The sequence below is a fragment of the Pseudophryne corroboree genome, chromosome 2, assembly GCF_028390025.1.
Source record: "Pseudophryne corroboree isolate aPseCor3 chromosome 2, aPseCor3.hap2, whole genome shotgun sequence".
Classification (NCBI taxonomy): Eukaryota; Metazoa; Chordata; class Amphibia; order Anura; family Myobatrachidae; genus Pseudophryne; species Pseudophryne corroboree.
In genome coordinates this window covers 323,633,205-323,651,816 of record NC_086445.1, presented here as the reverse complement: position 1 = coordinate 323,651,816, position 18,612 = coordinate 323,633,205, and positions in this window count along the sequence as shown.

The following is an 18,612-nucleotide window of genomic DNA, read 5'->3' as shown; positions in this document are numbered from 1 at the left end:
TTTTGCAAATTTTGTTACATTCCTTATAGTGCTGAAATGACTCTGCTTCCCCGTCAGATTTGTATTTTTTAAATGCTCGCCTTTTCTTGCCCATAAGTTCCTTAATCTTTTTGTTAAGCCACATCGGTTTATGATTTTTATTCCTTTTTTTGCTGCTCATAGGAATAAATTTGAGTGTATTTTTAGCTAGCAGAAATTTTAGTACCTCCCATTTCTCCGTAGTATTTTTTCCTAAAAACAAACCTTCCCATTCAATATCCCTGAAAAATACCCTCATCTTTTCAAAATTTTGCTTTGCTAAAGTTTAGAGTCCTAGTTGAGCCAGTATAGGGCTGTTTATGGAAACTGATATTGAATGTGACCATATTGTGGTCGCTGTTTCCTATGGGTTCCCCTACTATAATACCTGATACCAAATCCCCATTGTTTGTTAATACCAGGTCTAAGATTGCATTGTACCTAGTTGGTTCCTCAATTAGTTGGGCTAAGTAGTTATCATTAAGTGTGTTTAAAAACATATTGCCCCTAGTAGTATCACATGAATCGTTTTTCCAGTTTATCTCTGGATAGTTAAAATCTCCCATCACTACTAAAGCCCAGTACTCACGGGCCGATCAAGGAGAGATGCGTGCTGAGCGAACCGCTCAGCACACATCTCTCCTGCCGCTCAGCACAGCGCGATCTGTGCTGAGCGTGCGGGGGGAGACGGGGGGGCCGCTCACTTCACCCAGCGGGTGAAGTGAGCGACCCGCTAGATTGGCCTGCATGCAGGCCAATCTAGCAGCGGCGATAGCGATGTGCGGGGCCGCGCATCGCTATCGCCGAGGGGGCTACACACGGAGCGATCCTGCCGATATTCTAAGCAATCTAGTCAGATTGCTTAGAATATCGCTCCGTGAGTACCCCCCTTATGTCTCCTACTCCTGCTGCTCTTTCAATTTGCTTTAGTAACAATTCCTCATCAGATGCGTTGATACCAGGCGGCTTATAGCATACACCCAATACTAACTTTTTTATTCCTTTTTCCCCTCATGCAATTTCTACCCATAATGTCTCGACAGTGTCTACAGTCCCCTCCTGAATATCTTCCCGTATATCAGGTTTTAAAAACGGCTTTATGTAAAGACACACCCCTCCACCCTTTTTATTTTGTCTGTCTCTCCTAAACAGTGTATAGCCCTCTAAATTGACTGTCCAATCATGAGATTCATCCCACCAAGTTTCAGTAATCCCTATAATATCATACTGTTTGCTTGCTGCAAGTATTTCTAGTTCACCCTTTTTACCAGTAATGCTTCTGGCGTTTACATACATACAACTAAGATAAGTATTTTCCCTTGCGTTAGGGACATCTTTCATCTTATGTAGCAATGATGACCTGTAATCGTCATTGGTTAGTGCTTTGGTAAAATCTCTTTTAGTACCCATGTTAGTAACCTTACCGCCTGCTCTTACCCTTCCCCCAACTTCTCCCCCATTTCGTTTACTACCGCCATCCCCACTATTCTCACTGCATGACCTGTAGTTTCTAGCTAAACCCTCCCCCCAGGCTCCTAGTTTAAAATCTCCTCCAACCTTCTAACCATCCTTCCCCCCAGCACCGCTGCCCCCTCCTCAGTCAGGTGCAATCCGTCACGACAAAAGAGATGGCGCCTGACTGAGAAGTCCACCCAGTGTTCCAGGAACACAAACCCCTCTTTCCTGCACCAATCCCTAAGCCACACATTTACCTCCCTAATCTCCCTCTGCCTCCCTGGACTAGCGCGTGGCACGGGTAATAATTCCGAGAATATTACCTTAGATGTCCTTGCCTTCAGTTTCTTTCCTAAGTCCCTATAGTCTTTCTTAAGGACATCCCACCTTCCGCTAACTTTGTCATTGGTGCCAACGTGCACCAAGACCGCCGAGTCTTTCCCAGCCCCTCCCAACAATCTATCTACCCGGTCCACGATGTGCCGTACCCGAGCACCCGGGAGACAACAGACTGTATGGCGATCACGGTCCCGGTAGCAGATTGCCCTATCTGCCTTCCTGATGATAGAATCCCCTACCACCACCATCTGACTAGGTACCTCTCTTTCTTTTATCCCAACCGCACCAGAGGGACCGCTCCTCTGGATGCTAGAGGGAGCAGTCTCCTTCGGCACCGTAATTTCTTCACTACCATCCTCCGATTCCTCGTCCAATCGGGCAAATTTGTTCGGGTTTGATAGTTCGGAGATGTCGAGCCTCCCCCTCTTTTTCTTCCTTCTAACTGTGACCCAACTGGCTACCTGATCATCATCCTCTTCTACCAGTGACCCCTCCCGCAACTCCTTTAGAGTTTAGAGTGATGCATCTGTTGTCAGGGTGCTGGGAGGGTAAAAAAATAAAAAGAATCCCATAGGCTTCTATAGGGTAACATATGATGTTGCCCACTGCATCCAAGCTCTGGAATGTATCACATATGCAATTAGCAACTAAGGGGTAAATTTACTAAAGCTTCTACAACAGAGAATTGGTGATGTTGCCCATAGCAACCAGTCAGATGCTGTATTTAATTTTCTAAAAGGTAATATAGGTAATATAGAAATGATAGACAGCATCTGTTTGGTTGCTATGGGCCACATCACCAGAATCTTTAGTAAATTTACCCCCAAATCTATGAAAACGTGTATGATGCATCCTGCCCATAATCTGTTGCCTCCATTTTGTGGGAGTGACAATGGAGATTTCCTGGACTTTTGGATGGAGCTGCGGTGGCCGGTCTGCATGATCCCACGAGTCACTCAGCTGACCGATGGTGTCACAAGTGATCTGATGCTGCATCCTAGGACACAGCCTCGATCACACATGCATGCAGGAGGCGTCTATTTATACCAGATGCCTCCTTCTGCATTACCATACCTGTGCATCGCTTGTTCTGCTTCCAAGTAAGAAGCAGCAATGCTCACTCCAAACACATCTGACTCAGGCCCATAGTGCATACAAGGTCTACAATGTAGATGGATTTATTCTTCATGTGAGGAACTGATATAAATCCTTATTCACATGAAGTACTGTATTCTTGTACCAGTGAGAGCCATGGTGAATGCTTATACCTTCTTTAGAAGAAACCATCCTTTGAAGTTAAATATGAAAAATAGATCACTCTGCTGCAGCAATGTTCTTGGTAAAACAATACTTCTGTGTTCATTGGGGAACTAAATCAATGTTTTATATGTCTACTTAGAGTTTAATGTTGGGAAATTCGAGGCTAAATTGAAGATTTATACCTGCTGTGGAGCATGTACTATGATGTATATATTTTATGGCAATTTAATGAATACATGTTTTCACATAACGCTTAATATAAATGAACATATATACAGTGTATATATATATATATATATATATATATACATACATACATACATACATACATACTGTATATAGTACATTTATATCCATGCACATTTAGAAGTTATTGTAAGAGCTACATGCATAGCATATACTACACATGGCATCTGGCATGCCATGCTACCAATGCTTTATTGCTCTGGCAGTTTCTGGAAATGAATGACATTGCATTTCTGAGGATATAATTGATAATTAAAGATTACATGCAATACTATTTTCTGCCACCCAATGTTGCAGCACTTGCTTTCCTATTTATATGCAATGTAACCTAAATCAAGGGTAATGGGGAATACACACGTTGAGATTTGTGCTGTGTGCTAAGTGATCTTATTTAGCACAGATCACTCAGCACACATCGCTATACACTGCTATACACACAGTGATGTGTGCTGAGCGATCTGTGCTAGCCAGTGTTCTTTATGCACATGCTAGGCGATCTAACTAGATCTTGCCAGCATGTGCTAAAGATCTGAGTGGGCAATGGTAACGCGCAGGGCTGCACATCATCATCGCTATGGGGTGTACACATGGAGCGATCCTTGCTTAATTTCTAAGCGATCTAGACAGGTCGCTAAGAAAATAAACAAAAATCGCCCAGTGTGTATGCCTCATAAGTCATATACATTCCAAATGTCCTGTTCTGTTTTGAAAGTGAATACATTAAATTGATTGATAGTATGCCCCCTTAAATGGATAACTTGCATTGAGCTGGTTAACATGAATGCAGGGGAGACAAATGTACAGTATGTGGTCTGCCTGCAAAATCAGTAACTGCCTTAATAGCACTGTTCCCAGCTTCCTTGGTAGGGTTGTAAGTCTGATTATTGAGCCAATGATCACTTGTGTCTGCTAGAAATTCATAATTATTGTGTATTTGCTGTAAGCCAGTGTGCATGCATAGCTAGAATGGTTGCTCTAAGTGAGTATGTTACAAGGGTATTAATTAGAGATGAGCGCCGGAAATTTTTCGGGTTTTGTGTTTTGGTTTTGGGTTCGGTTCCGCGGCCGTGTTTTGGGTTCGAACGCGTTTTGGCAAAACCTCACCGAATTTTTTTTGTCGGATTCGGGTGTGTTTTGGATTCGGGTGTTTTTTTTTTAAAAACACTAAAAAACAGCTTAAATCATAGAATTTGGGGGTCATTTTGATCCCAAAGTATTATTAACCTCAAAAACCATAATTTACACTCATTTTCAGTCTATTCTGAATACCTCACACCTCACAATATTATTTTTAGTCCTAAAATTTGCACCTAGGTCGCTGGATGACTAAGCTGGGCGACCCTAGTGGCCGACACAAACACCGGGCCCATCTAGGAGTGGCACTGCAGTGTCACGCAGGATGTCCCTTCCAAAAAACCCTCCCCAAACAGCACATGACGCAAAGAAAAAAAGAGGCGCAATGAGGTAGCTGACTGTGTGAGTAAGATAAGCGACCCTAGTGGCCGACACAAACACCGGGCCCATCTAGGAGTGGCACTGCAGTGTCACGCAGGATGTCCCTTCCAAAAAACCCTCCCCAAACAGCACATGACGCAAAGAAAAAAAGAGGCGCAATGAGGTAGCTGTGTGAGTAAGATAAGCGACCCTAGTGGCCGACACAAACACCGGGCCCATCTAGGAGTGGCACTGCAGTGTCACGCAGGATGTCCCTTCCAAAAAACCCTCCCCAAACAGCACATGACGCAAAGAAAAATTAAAGAAAAAAGAGGTGCAAGATGGAATTGTCCTTGGGCCCTCCCACCCACCCTTATGTTGTATAAACAGGCCATGCACACTTTAACCAACCCATCATTTCAGTGACATGGTCTGCCACACGACTGTGACTGATATGACGGGTTGGTTTGGACCCCCACCAAAAAAGAAGCAATTAATCTCTCCTTGCACAAACTGGCTCTACAGAGGCAAGATGTCCACCTCATCATCATCCTCCGATATATCACCGTGTACATCCCCCTCCTCACAGATTATCAATTCGTCCCCACTGGAATCCACCATCTCAGCTCCCTGTGTACTTTGTGGAGGCAATTGCTGCTGGTCAATGTCTCCGCGGAGGAATTGATTATAATTCATTTTAATGAACATCATCTTCTCCACATTTTCTGGATGTAACCTCGTACGCCGATTGCTGACAAGGTGAGCGGCGGCACTAAACACTCTTTCGGAGTACACACTTGTGGGAGGGCAACTTAGGTAGAATAAAGCCAGTTTGTGCAAGGGCCTCCAAATTGCCTCTTTTTCCTGCCAGTATAAGTACGGACTGTGTGACGTGCCTACTTGGATGCGGTCACTCATATAATCCTCCACCATTCTTTCAATGGTGAGAGAATCATATGCAGTGACAGTAGACGACATGTCCGTAATTGTTGTCAGGTCCTTCAGTCCGGACCAGATGTCAGCATCAGCAGTCGCTCCAGACTGCCCTGCATCACCGCCAGCGGGTGGGCTCGGAATTCTGAGCCTTTTCCTCGCACCCCCAGTTGCGGGAGAATGTGAAGGAGGAGATGTTGACAGGTCGCGTTCTGCTTGACTTGACAATTTTCTCACCAGCAGGTCTTTTAACCCCAGCAGACTTGTGTCTGCCGGAAAGAGAGATCCAAGGTAGGTTTTAAATCTAGGATCGAGCACGGTGGCCAAAATGTAGTGCTCTGATTTCAACAGATTGACCACCCGTGAATCCTGGTTAAGCGAATTAAGGGCCTCATCCACAAGTCCCACATGCCTAGCGGAATCGCTCCGTGTTAGCTCCTCCTTCAATGTCTCCAGCTTCTTCTGCAAAAGCCTGATGAGGGGAATGACCTGACTCAGGCTGGCAGTGTCTGAACTGACTTCACGTGTGGCAAGTTCAAAGGGCATCAGAACCTTGCACAACGTTGAAATCATTCTCCACTGCGCTTGAGACAGGTGCATTCCACCTCCTATATCGTGGTCAGATGTATAGGCTTGAATGGCCTTTTGCTGCTCCTCCAACTTCTGAAGCATATAGAGGGTTGAATTCCACCTCGTTACCACTTCTTGCTTCAGATGATGGCAGGGCAGGTTCAGGCGTTTTTGGTGTTGCTCCAGTCTTCTGTACGTGGTGCCTGTACGCCGAAAGTGTCCCGCAATTCTTCTGGCCACCGACAGCATCTCTTGCACGCCCCTGTCGTTTTTTAAAAAATTCTGCACCACCAAATTCAAGGTATGTGCAAAACATGGGACGTGCTGGAATTTGCCCATATTTAATGCACACACAATATTGCTGGCGTTGTCCGATGCCACAAATCCACAGGAGAGTCCAATTGGGGTAAGCCATTCCGCGATGATCTTCCTCAGTTGCCGTAAGAGGTTTTCAGCTGTGTGCGTATTCTGGAAACCGGTGATACAAAGCGTAGCCTGCCTAGGAAAGAGTTGGCGTTTGCGAGATCCTGCTACTGGTGCCGCTGCTGCTGTTCTTGCGGCGGGAGTCCATACATCTACCCAGTGGGCTGTCACAGTCATATAGTCCTGACCCTGCCCTGCTCCACTTGTCCACATGTCCGTGGTTAAGTGGACATTGGGTACAGCTGCATTTTTTAGGACACTGGTGACTCTTTTTCTGAGGTCTGTGTACATTTTCGGTATCGCCTGACTAGAGAAATGGAACCTAGATGGTATTTGGTACCGGGGACACAGTACCTCCAACAAGTCTCTAGTTGGTTCTGCAGTAATGATGGATACCGGAACCACGTTTCTCACCACCCAGGATGCCAAGGCCTCAGTTATCCGCTTTGCAGTAGGATGACTGCTGTGATATTTCATCTTCCTCGCAAAGGACTGTTGAACAGTCAATTGCTTACTGGAAGTAGTACAAGTGGGCTTACGACTTCCCCTCTGGGATGACCATCGACTCCCAGCAGCAACAACAGCAGCGCCAGCAGCAGTAGGCGTTACACGCAAGGATGCATCGGTGGAATCCCAGGCAGGAGAGGAATCGTCAGAATTGCCAGTGACATGGCCTGCAGGACTATTGGCATTCCTGGGGAAGGAGGAAATTGACACTGAGGGAGTTGGTGGGGTGGTTTGCGGGAGCTTGGTTACAAGAGGAAAGGATTTACTGGTCAGTGGACTGCTTCCGCTGTCACCCAAAGTTTTTGAACTTGTCACTGACTTATTATGAATGCGCTGCAGGTGACGTATAAGGGAGGATGTTCCGAGGTGGTTAACGTCCTTACCCCTACTTATTACAGCTTGACAAAGGCAACACACGGCTTGACACCTGTTGTCCGCATTTCTGTTGAAATACCTCCACACCGAAGAGCTGATTTTTTTGGTATTTTCACCAGGCATGTCAACGGCCATATTCCTCCCACGGACAACAGGTGTCTCCCCGGGTGCCTGACTTAAACAAACCACCTCACCATCAGAATCCTCCTGGTCAATTTCCTCCCCAGCGCCAGCAACACCCATATCCTCCTCATCCTGGGGTACTTCAACACTGACATCTTCAATCTGACTATCAGGAACTGGACTGCGGGTGCTCCTTCCAGCACTTGCAGGGGGCGTGCAAATGGTGGAAGGCGCATGCTCTTCACGTCCAGTGTTGGGAAGGTCAGGCATCGCAACCGACACAATTGGACTCTCCTTGTGGATTTGGGATTTCGAAGAACGCACAGGTCTTTGCGGTGCTACTGCTTTTGCCAGCTTGAGTCTTTCATTTTTCTAGCGGGAGGCTGAGTGCTTCCATCCTCATGTGAAGCTGAACCACTAGCCATGAACATAGGCCAGGGCCTCAGCCGTTCCTTGCCACTCCGTGTGGTAAATGGCATATTGGCAAGTTTACGCTTCTCCTCCGACAATTTTATTTTAGGTTTTGGAGTCCTTTTTTTACTGATATTTGGTGTTTTGGATTTGACATGCTCTGTACTATGCCATTGGGCATCGGCCTTGGCAGACGACGTTGCTGGCATTTCATCGTCTCGGCCATGACTAGTGGCAGCAGCTTCAGCACGAGGTGGAAGTGGATCTTGATCTTTCCCTAATTTTGGAACCTCAACATTTTTGTTCTCCATATTTTAATAGGCACAACTAAAAGGCACCTCAGGTAAACAATGGAGATGGATGGATACTAGTACTAGCTAATAATACTAGTACTAATACTAGCTAATAATAATAGTACTAGCTAATAATACTAGCTAGATACTAGCTGCTAATATAGACTGGTTGATAATGAGATGCAGTATGTATAAAGAAGAAAGAAAAAAAAAACCACGGGTAGGTGGTATACAATTATGGATGGACTGCCGAGTGCCGACACAGAGGTAGCTACAGCCGTGAACTACCGTACTGTGTCTGCTGCTAGTATAGACTGGATGATAAATAATGATATAAAAAATATATCACTACTGCAGCCGGACAGGTATATAATATTATATAATGACGGACCTGCTGGACACTGTCTGTCAGCAGAATGAGTTTTTTATAGAAGAAAAAAACACCACACAAGTCACACGAGTCCACGATGAGTGTACTTTTTCAGGCAGACAATCAATAAATATAGTACTATAGTACTGGTGGTCAGTGTGGTCAGGTCACTGGTCACAGTGGTCAGTCACACTGGCAGTGGCACTAGTCTCTCTCTGGCAGCAAAAGTGTGCACTGTTTAATATGTACTCCTGGCTCCTGCTATAACCTATAACTGCTCCCCAGTCTCCCCCACAAATAAGCTGTGTGAGCACAGTCAGATATTAATGACGGACCTGCTGGACACTGTCTGTCAGCAGAATGAGTTTTTTAAAGAAGAAAAAAACACCACACAAGTCACACGAGTCCACGACGAGTGTACTTTTCAGGCAGACAATCAATAAATATAGTACTATAGTACTGGTGGTCAGTGTGGTCAGGTCACTGGTCACAGTGGTCAGTCACACTGGCAGTGGCACTAGTCTCTCTCTGGCAGCAAAAGTGTGCACTGTTTAATATGTACTCCTGGCTCCTGCTATAACCTATAACTGCTCCCCAGTCTCCCCCACAATTAAGCTGTGTGAGCACAGTCAGATATTAATGACGGACCTGCTGGACACTGTCTGTCAGCAGAATGAGTTTTTTAAAGAAGAAAAAAACACCACACAAGTCACACGAGTCCACGACGAGTGTACTTTTTCAGGCAGACAATCAATAAATATAGTACTATAGTACTGGTGGTCAGTGTGGTCAGGTCACTGGTCACAGTGGTCAGTCACACTGGCAGTGGCACTAGTCTCTCTCTGGCAGCAAAAGTGTGCACTGTTTAATATGTACTCCTGGCTCCTGCTATAACCTATAACTGCTCCCCAGTCTCCCCCACAAATAAGCTGTGTGAGCACAGTCAGATATTAATGACGGACCTGCTGGACACTGTCTGTCAGCAGAATGAGTTTTTTAAAGAAGAAAAAAACACCACACAAGTCACACGAGTCCACGACGAGTGTACTTTTTCAGGCAGACAATCAATAAATATAGTACTATAGTACTGGTGGTCAGTGTGGTCAGGTCACTGGTCACAGTGGTCAGTCACACTGGCAGTGGCACTAGTCTCTCTCTGGCAGCAAAAGTGTGCACTGTTTAATATGTACTCCTGGCTCCTGCTATAACCTATAACTGCTCCCCAGTCTCCCCCACAATTAAGCTGTGTATCGTTTTTTTCAGGCAGAGAACAAGAACAGAACGGATTATTATTTAAATATTAATAAATTATAAAACTGCACTGGTGGTCAGGTCACTGGTCATCAGTCACTAGTAGTATAATATAATAACTCCTCCTAAGCTCCAGTAAGTATAGTAATGAACGTGTCTCACTCTCACTCTCCTATTTTAATTTCTAAACGGAGAGGACGCCAGCCACGTCCTCTCCCTATCAATCTCAATGCACGTGTGAAAATGGCGGCGACGCGCGGCTCCTTATATAGAATCCGAGTCTCGCGATAGAATCCGAGCCTCGCGAGAATCCGACAGTGTGATGATGACGTTCGTGCGCGCTCGGGTTAACCGAGCAAGGCGGGAAGATCCGAGTCGCTCGGCCCCGTGTAAAAAAAACTGAAGTTCGGGCGGGTTCGGATTCAGAGGAACCGAACCCGCTCATCTCTAGTATTAATTAGGGTTTCCACCTCATCCCTTTAATTCTGGTCACATATTAATTACACAGCTACTGTGGCTGATTAAAACCAGGTGAAATGGAGTCTTGAAGTCAGCCAGCCACAGAACCTGTGTAATTAATATCAGAATCAGCTTTATTGGCCAGGTATAATTGCGTATACTAGGAATTTGTTTACAGTTTACAGTGCAGAAGCCACGGAGGAAACAAGTAAACAAGGTCGGGGAGGGAGGACATGTGCAGTCTTCAGATAAAAGAACCGTAGGGAACACAGTGTTCATTACATGCAGAAGAATAGAATAGAGCGACTGGGCGGTCTACCTCACAGAACATCCGTTGGTCGCCAAACGCCGCTGCCACCAATGCGTTTCGACCCTGGCTCTGGGGTCTTTTTCAAGGAATCCAAACGTGTTTGGACAAAGTCCCCAGAGCTAGGGTCGAAACGCATTGGAGGCACCTGCGTTTGGCAACCAACGGATGTTCTGTGAGGCATGATCCGGGACCTTTAGATCTGCGGTGGTATGGTGTGAGAAACCCGGGACTCAAACCAAATAAGCTGCTTTTGAACTGCTCATTGTCCGTTCATAACATTCCGGTAATTGTTACTTATCACAGTCTCCACGGCAGCATTAGCATATGATGTTTGTGTTTAGTTTTATGTGAATTGTGGCTATTGTTAAGAGATTTTCATTGGAATGTTTTATGAAGTGTATTTTATGTTGTTTGTGTAACCCATCAAAAAATAGTACTTAACTATATAGATAATTTCTATTTTTTAGGTACCCCTGGATTAAACCCTAAACTGGAGAAACATCACCTGAAAAGAAGTGTATGGAATTAGACAATTAGCACTGAATAAGTCATACCACTCTGTTTTTTTGTTATATATTGTGGTGGAAGAAAGGGGAATCCTCTTTTTGGTATTTGATTAGTCCTGCTGCACATTGTCAAATAAGCGCACCTGCTATAGTCACACCTCTTTATCTGGCTTCTTCCTAAAGACCACTACCATCTCAACAGTTTTAAGTGGGTTGAGCTCGAGGTTGTTGCAGCTACACCACCGGGCCAACCAGTCAACTTCCTGTCTGTATGCCGATTCGCCCCATCCTTTATGAGGCCGATGACGGTGGTGTCATCTGTGAATTTTATTTTCTTAACTGACTTAGACTCAGAGGAGCAGTCGTTGGTATACAGAGAGAAGAGCAGGTGTGAGAGGACACAGCCCTGAGGGGCCCCAGTACTGATGGACCATGCCTGGGAGGAGAATTCTCCTGCTATGACCATCTGTTTTCTATCTGTTAGGAAGTCTACAGTCCAGGAACAGGTAGCTTCCGGGACTCCCTGGCGGAGAAGTTTGGGGTAGAGGATGCTGGGGACGATTGTATTGAAGGCCGAGATGAAGTTGACAAACAGGACACTCGCATAGGTACCGGGCGTGTCCAGATGCTACAGAATGTAGTGCAGGCCCAGGTTGACAGCATCCTCAACGCACCAATTTGCTCAACAGGCGAACTGAAGGGGGTCTAGTTGGGGGCCGGTCACAGCTTTAAGGTGGTTCAGTACCACCTGTGTCCAGAATTAAATTCAGTGTCCAAATTCAATGTCCAGAATTAAAGGGATGAGGTGGTACCCTAGTATTAATATTTATATAGCATAATTCAGAGTTATAAAGGGTTACACAGTAGGTAAAAAGGAGGGAAAACATTGTACCTGAAATCACTGCTACAGGATAAAATCCAACATTCCTGACAGTTATGTTACCCTCACTGTATTCACCTGCCGTGTCCACTCCATAGATGTTCCCCATTGAGCTGTTAGCCCAGATAATATGCTGGATAACTGACCGGATAGCTAACAACTTCTCTCATTTAATTTCACAATACATCTACTGTGTTATTCATCTGTATTACAAGGTACATCTACCTGTACTGCATTTACTGCATTTCATGTCCCTCCATAATATCCCACCTTCCTCTCTTCCCCTGTTCCTCTTCCTGCCCATATTCCAAGCCCAATATACCTACTTCAACACTCCATATAACCACTTCAACTCACCCTTCAGTAACTTTTACATTTTAGCATCTACCTCCTCTGCTATCTGCCTCCACCATTAAGCGTAATGTCTCTTTAGCTGTACTGTCTCTACTGACCCCTTCCTTCTAGAACGTACACTCTCACGGACAGAGTCCTATAATATAAATTATGTCTCATGCCTGACCACTCTCAGTTGCCCTGAAATGTGTTTTGCTGATTTCTGTATGCTATGAAATATGTACTGTTAATTGCATCCATACATCTTTTATTCTGCACTCTTATTATATTTTCTGTTTTCATATACTGTCTGTGTGAATGAGTCAGTCACTATGATATCAGTGGAGTCATACAAATTAATAAAGGTGATATTAAAAAAGGAGATTTATGGTAAGACTTACCATTGTTAAATCTCTTTCTGCGAGGTACACTGAGAATAACATCGGGGTGTAGAGTTGGAACTTGATCCAAGGCACCAACAGGCTAAAGCTTTGACTGTTCCCAGGATTCACTGCACCGCCTCCTCTATATCTCCACCTCCAGGCACGAGCTCAGTTTTGTTAACCAGTCCAATGCAGTAGCAGGTAAAAGAGACGAAAGTAGTTAGCCACATAGAACTACATTTTCACGACAGGAGAATGTACCAGCGGCTAATGCCATAGAAACCCAAAGAAGCTAAGTGCGTCAGGGTGGGTGCCCTGTGGAATCCAGTGTACCTCGCAGAAAGAGATTTAACAATGGTAAGTCTTACCATAAATCTCCTTTTCTGCAGCAGGGTACACTGGTATTCCACAGGGAATAACATCAGGGATGTCCTAAAACAGTTCCTCATGAGAGGGGACGCACTGTAGCGGGCACAAGAACCTAGCGTCCAAAGGAGGCATCCTGGGAGGCGGAGGTATCAAAGGCATAGAACCTGATAAATGTGTTCACTGAGGACCACGTAGCCACCTTGCACAACTGTTCTAGGGCCGCACCATGGCGGGCCGCCCAAGAAGGTTCAACAGACCGAATAGAATGGGCCTTGATAGCAGCAGGAGCTGGAAGTCTAGCCTGCGCATAAGCTTGTGCAATCACCATTCTAATCCATCTGGCCAAAGTTTGCTTATTCGCAAGCCATCCACATTCGTGAAAACCAAAAAGGACAAAGAGAGAATCAGATCTCCTAAGGGAGGCAGTTCTCTTCACATAGATACGGAGAGCCCGTACCACATCCAAAGACCCCTCTTTGGAGGACAAACCAGAAGAGATAAAGGCCAGAAACACAATCTCTTGGTTAAGATGGAAAGACGACACCACCTTAGATAGATAACCAGGGCGAGTTCTAAGAACCGCACAGTCACGGTGAAAAATCAGAAAGGGTGACCAACAGGAAAAAGCACCCAAATCTGAAACCCGTCGAGCAGAGGCAATAGCCAGCAAAAATAAGACCTTAAGCGTAAGCCATTTAAGGTCCACAGACTCAAGAGGTTCAAATGGAGAATCTTGTAGGGCAATCAGAACAACAGACAGATCCCATGAAGCCACAGGGGGGACATAGGAAGGTTGAATCCGTAAAACACCCTGAGTGAAAGTGTGAACGTCAAGAAGAGACGCAATCTTTCTCTGAAACCACACCGACAAGGCAGATATATAAACCTTGAGGGAGGACAGTCGAAGGCCTAAGTCCAGGCCTTGTTGCAGAAAAGCCAAAAGATTGGCAGTACTGAACTTGTATGCATCGTAATTCTTAGCCGCACACCAGGTGAAGTAAGAATTTCAGACCCTATAATAAATCCAAGCCGTAGCTGGTTTACGGGCTTTCAACATAGTTTGAATGACCGCCTCAGAAAAACCTTTGGCCCTCATGAGTGAAGCTTCAAGAGTACTTATTTTCATAAGTACTGTGACACTGCCGGTCAGACTGCAGTATATTATTTCCTACTCATAAACGCATTGTGCAATGCTGTCGGTGAAGTCAACTGCAGTGCGTAATTATTATATATATTTCTGACTCATTTGTGTGATACTGTAACCGCCGGTGTGTGATAATAAAAAAGACTTCTATATATTTTTTACTCATTTGTGCGACATTGTCGGTGCAGTCAACCGCAGTGTGTAATTATTATATATATTTCTGATTCATTTGTGCGACACTGTAACCGCCGGTGTGTGATAGAAAAAATACTTCTACATATTTTTTACTAATTTGTGCGACACTGTAACCGCAGTGTGTGATATAAAAAAGAATATACATATTTTGATTGAAATTAATATTTTGTGCTGTGTCATCCCAGTATGCATCCAGGGACTGCAGCTGCTCCGTCCATCTGGGGGTATTCTGTCAGTCCATAAAAAAAGACATCTTTTTAAAAAAAAATTATGCTGTATCCTCCCATAATGCATCCAGGCGTGCACAAAGAAGGAATTTTTTGCACCCCCTTTAGGGTACTGGATCCTTAACACCCTTTTGCTAGGTGTTTATTAATAATAATTATAAATTAGCTAAATTTAAATTAAATTAATATAAATAAACTCTCTACACTTGTATAACGAACTTTCTGCATATCAAAGATATCTTTGAGGAAATTAAGAATTTGAAATTAAATAAAAATAAATTGAAAATAAATGTAATTAAATACATTAAATCTAACATAATGTCTTTTTTATTCTTTGCCTTAATCATCTTTTTGTGAACTGAAATCTTGAGCCTTCCCTTATGTGTCGTTTTTTAAATACATTCTTTTTCTTAATATTTTGTCCTCCCAGTATATACATCCAAGGGCTGCTGCTGCTCCGTCCAGCTACCTCGGTGCAACCTTTTGGCCTAAACTGGATAAAAACAATATTGTGAGCTGTGAGGTGTTCAGAATAGTCTGGAAATGAGTGGAAATGAATGTTATTGAGGTCAATAATACTGTAGAAACAAAAACACCCCTAAATTTTGTTATTTTAGCTGTTTTTATAAAAAAAAAAAAATTTTAAACTCTGCAAGGGCGGTTTTGGCAAAACCAATACAGATGCAAAACACGAAGGAGATACAGATACAAAACCAAAGCGCAAAACCTGAAAAATGGCCCGGTACACACCCCTAATTTCTATGCACATGAAGCATTGTTGCTTCATATATGTTATACATGCAGCCCTAACCCAACAGTATACATATATTATTGCATAAGATTACACTACGGTTCATTTTTCCCCAGGTCTGTTGTTGAATTTGACATTTTCTGTATTTGAAAAGCTGTACTTGATAAATAAATATGAATTTACAGAATTGGACACCTTAGGGCAAATTCATGTAATTTGGCCGCAGAGGTAGGCAGTGGCCCCGAAGGCAGGCAGAGAAGGGATGTGGGGAGGGAGGAGGTGGAGCAGTCTGGAAAGGGTATTATCTTTCTCCTGACACTGACATTATTAACTGCAGATGGCAGCCGCAGTGCACCCCTCCAGGGCTGCCATCAGAAATGATGGGGCCCAGGACTGGCAAAATAGGCAGCCCCCCCTACCCAAAAAAATAAAATATATATATACAGATAGTCGTGGCTGCCTCTGTGTCTAACGCAGAGTGCATCTCCATTCGGCCCAGCGCACCCATGACGGAGACCTGCCCCATTCACTTGAATGGGAGAGCATCTCCACCGCGCGCCCGGATGGATACGCTCTTAATGGGAGCATCTCTGTGCAGTCCCGGCGTGACTAGGTGGATGGATTGCCTAGTCAAGCCGAGAATGCACGCCTGCAATGGAGCGCGGCTCCATCTGTATGTTTAAAAAAAGAAAAGTCCTGTGTCCCCACAGTTTTGCGCCAAGCACCATATTATGCTGTCCCACACAGTAATGCCCCTGTACCTGCTCAATGTCAGGGGTATTGTTGTCAGGGCCCAGGGTTCTGCTGAACCTCTTCCCCTGCTGCCACTGCAGCAGACTGTTCCACAGCCTACTTCAATTAAAACTATTGAATGTGTCCCTCCCAAAATGGCCACCACCTTGGAGGAGACAGTTATTAAAGATACTAGCGCCTCCTCTAGTATCTTTAATAACTGTCTCATCTGAGGCAGCAGCCATCTTGAGAGGGACAATTTCAATAGCATGCGGGTGCCGGGGATGGGCAAACAATGGCAGTGTCGGCAGTGACGGCAGGAGGACTGACGGCAGTGGGTGGGCAGCTAGATGAGCGGCCTGGGCCCTCCCCTCTCCCCTCCCTTCAATCCAGTACCTTAGCTGGCCCCTCTCAAATATTTAGGAGGTTGGGGGGGGGACCACTTGCCCCTCCATTGGGGCGCCTATGATCTTGACTACAGTTACAATTACACCTTGCGATTGCAACTTCTGTCTATACCAATTTATACCTTTCCAACCCGCCTTGGTCATCTTTGCTGATTCAGAAATAGCAATTTGATTACCTTTTTTTTTTTTTTTTTTTTTTATGTTGTATTGTGTGGTTATACTGTTGTTACTTCATATGTTAAATAAATAAATAAAAAATGAGCTAAATTAAATATAAATTATTATCACTTATGACAGTGATAAACTCCCTCACTGATCCTTTGACAGTCATAGTACCTGCATTAATCACATTTAAGGACTCAGGATGAATGGTTTGTGATCTAAGAATTGTTTTTAAATATATCCATTCAATTTGAAAGATTTAAAACCTGTACTGTATGTACTCTCTAATAAGAGATTTGATTGAGTTAGACTGTAACCTTGATGAATGAAGAAACCAGTGAGAAATGATGGAGAACACTGATGAAGAATACGCAGTGAAAAAAATATCACCAAGAAGATGGCTGAAAGGTAAATCAATTAAGGGTTAAAGGGCAAGTAGATATATGCTGACAAAAACTCATTCCATGATTGTGTTTAAGCAGCAACATCTAAGAAATGGTGGCGATGCTTTCACATGTTTAGGGTATCCCTCTGCCTATGCAGCCTAGCTTTAAAAAAAATGTCTGAGTTTGGCCGGCAACCTGCAGCTCTGGCAATCTCAGACAGCATTATATCCAGACCAATATTTGTTAGTCTTAAATATAAATCAGTAATGTATAAGGGAGGTAACAAGTCTGCCTTTATTTCAAGTGTCAAAATGAAAAAATGTGTATATATTTATTATGATATGACAAACCTTTTCCTGACCATTAATTTATATCATTTAAATGTTTGATACAGCCTATACTAGAGACCATCTATAATTAAATATTAATACTGTATTCCATACAGTAACCAGTGTATAAAAAGACCAATGTTTACTTTAATGTCCTGGGTCATTATCAGGTTCTTCTACCATTCCAAAAAACAGGGAAACGGCTGCGCAGTGTATCAGGGAAAAAATGAAAAGAGCCGACGTTTTGTTTAAAAATTAACACAATTTATTAACCATGAATACTGAATAAAAATATGCTTTTCATAAAACTAGTAATTTAAAAGTTAGTAGTATGTATAACTGTATAATGAAACACACCTTGATGAATATAGGTATCATAGGAAATTTAGGAGCAGCTTATATAAGGAGACTTGTTGAAGATCCGTAATTACTCACAAGGTTTTCACTTGTGGATTCATTTGTATAGATGATAAATGAAAAACGGTCCCAAATAGTGCACAGTGTGCCCGTCACAAAGCTGTGTTGCTGTAATGTATACCTCTCCTGTGGGCTGGTCCGAGACCGGGCGTCCCCGGTTCTTGATCCTGCGTTGCCCACTCGTGCTATGCAGCAAGGAGATGGTAAAAGCCGCCGGGCTGATGTAGTACGTGAGACGGATGTAGCTGATAGGAGCCGCGTGCTGGTATGTGCGGCTTGCGGGAACCGAAGTGCCGGTATGAAAGTCCGTTGGATCTTGGCAGAGAGCTGCTGGTGTAGATACCTGGATCAAGGTGGATGATGAGGCGGGATCCTAACGCGTTTCGTCACGTATCTACGTGGACCTTTTCCTGACCATTAATTTATATCATTTAAATGTTTGATACAGCCTATACTAGAGACCATCTATAATTAAATATTAATACTGTATTCCATACAGTAACCAGTGTATAAAAAGACCAATGTTTACTTTAATGTCCTGGGTCATTATCAGGTTCTTCTACCATTCCCCCAGACTCCCGCACTTGCTCTAATGTTCTGCAAAAAGGGAGATT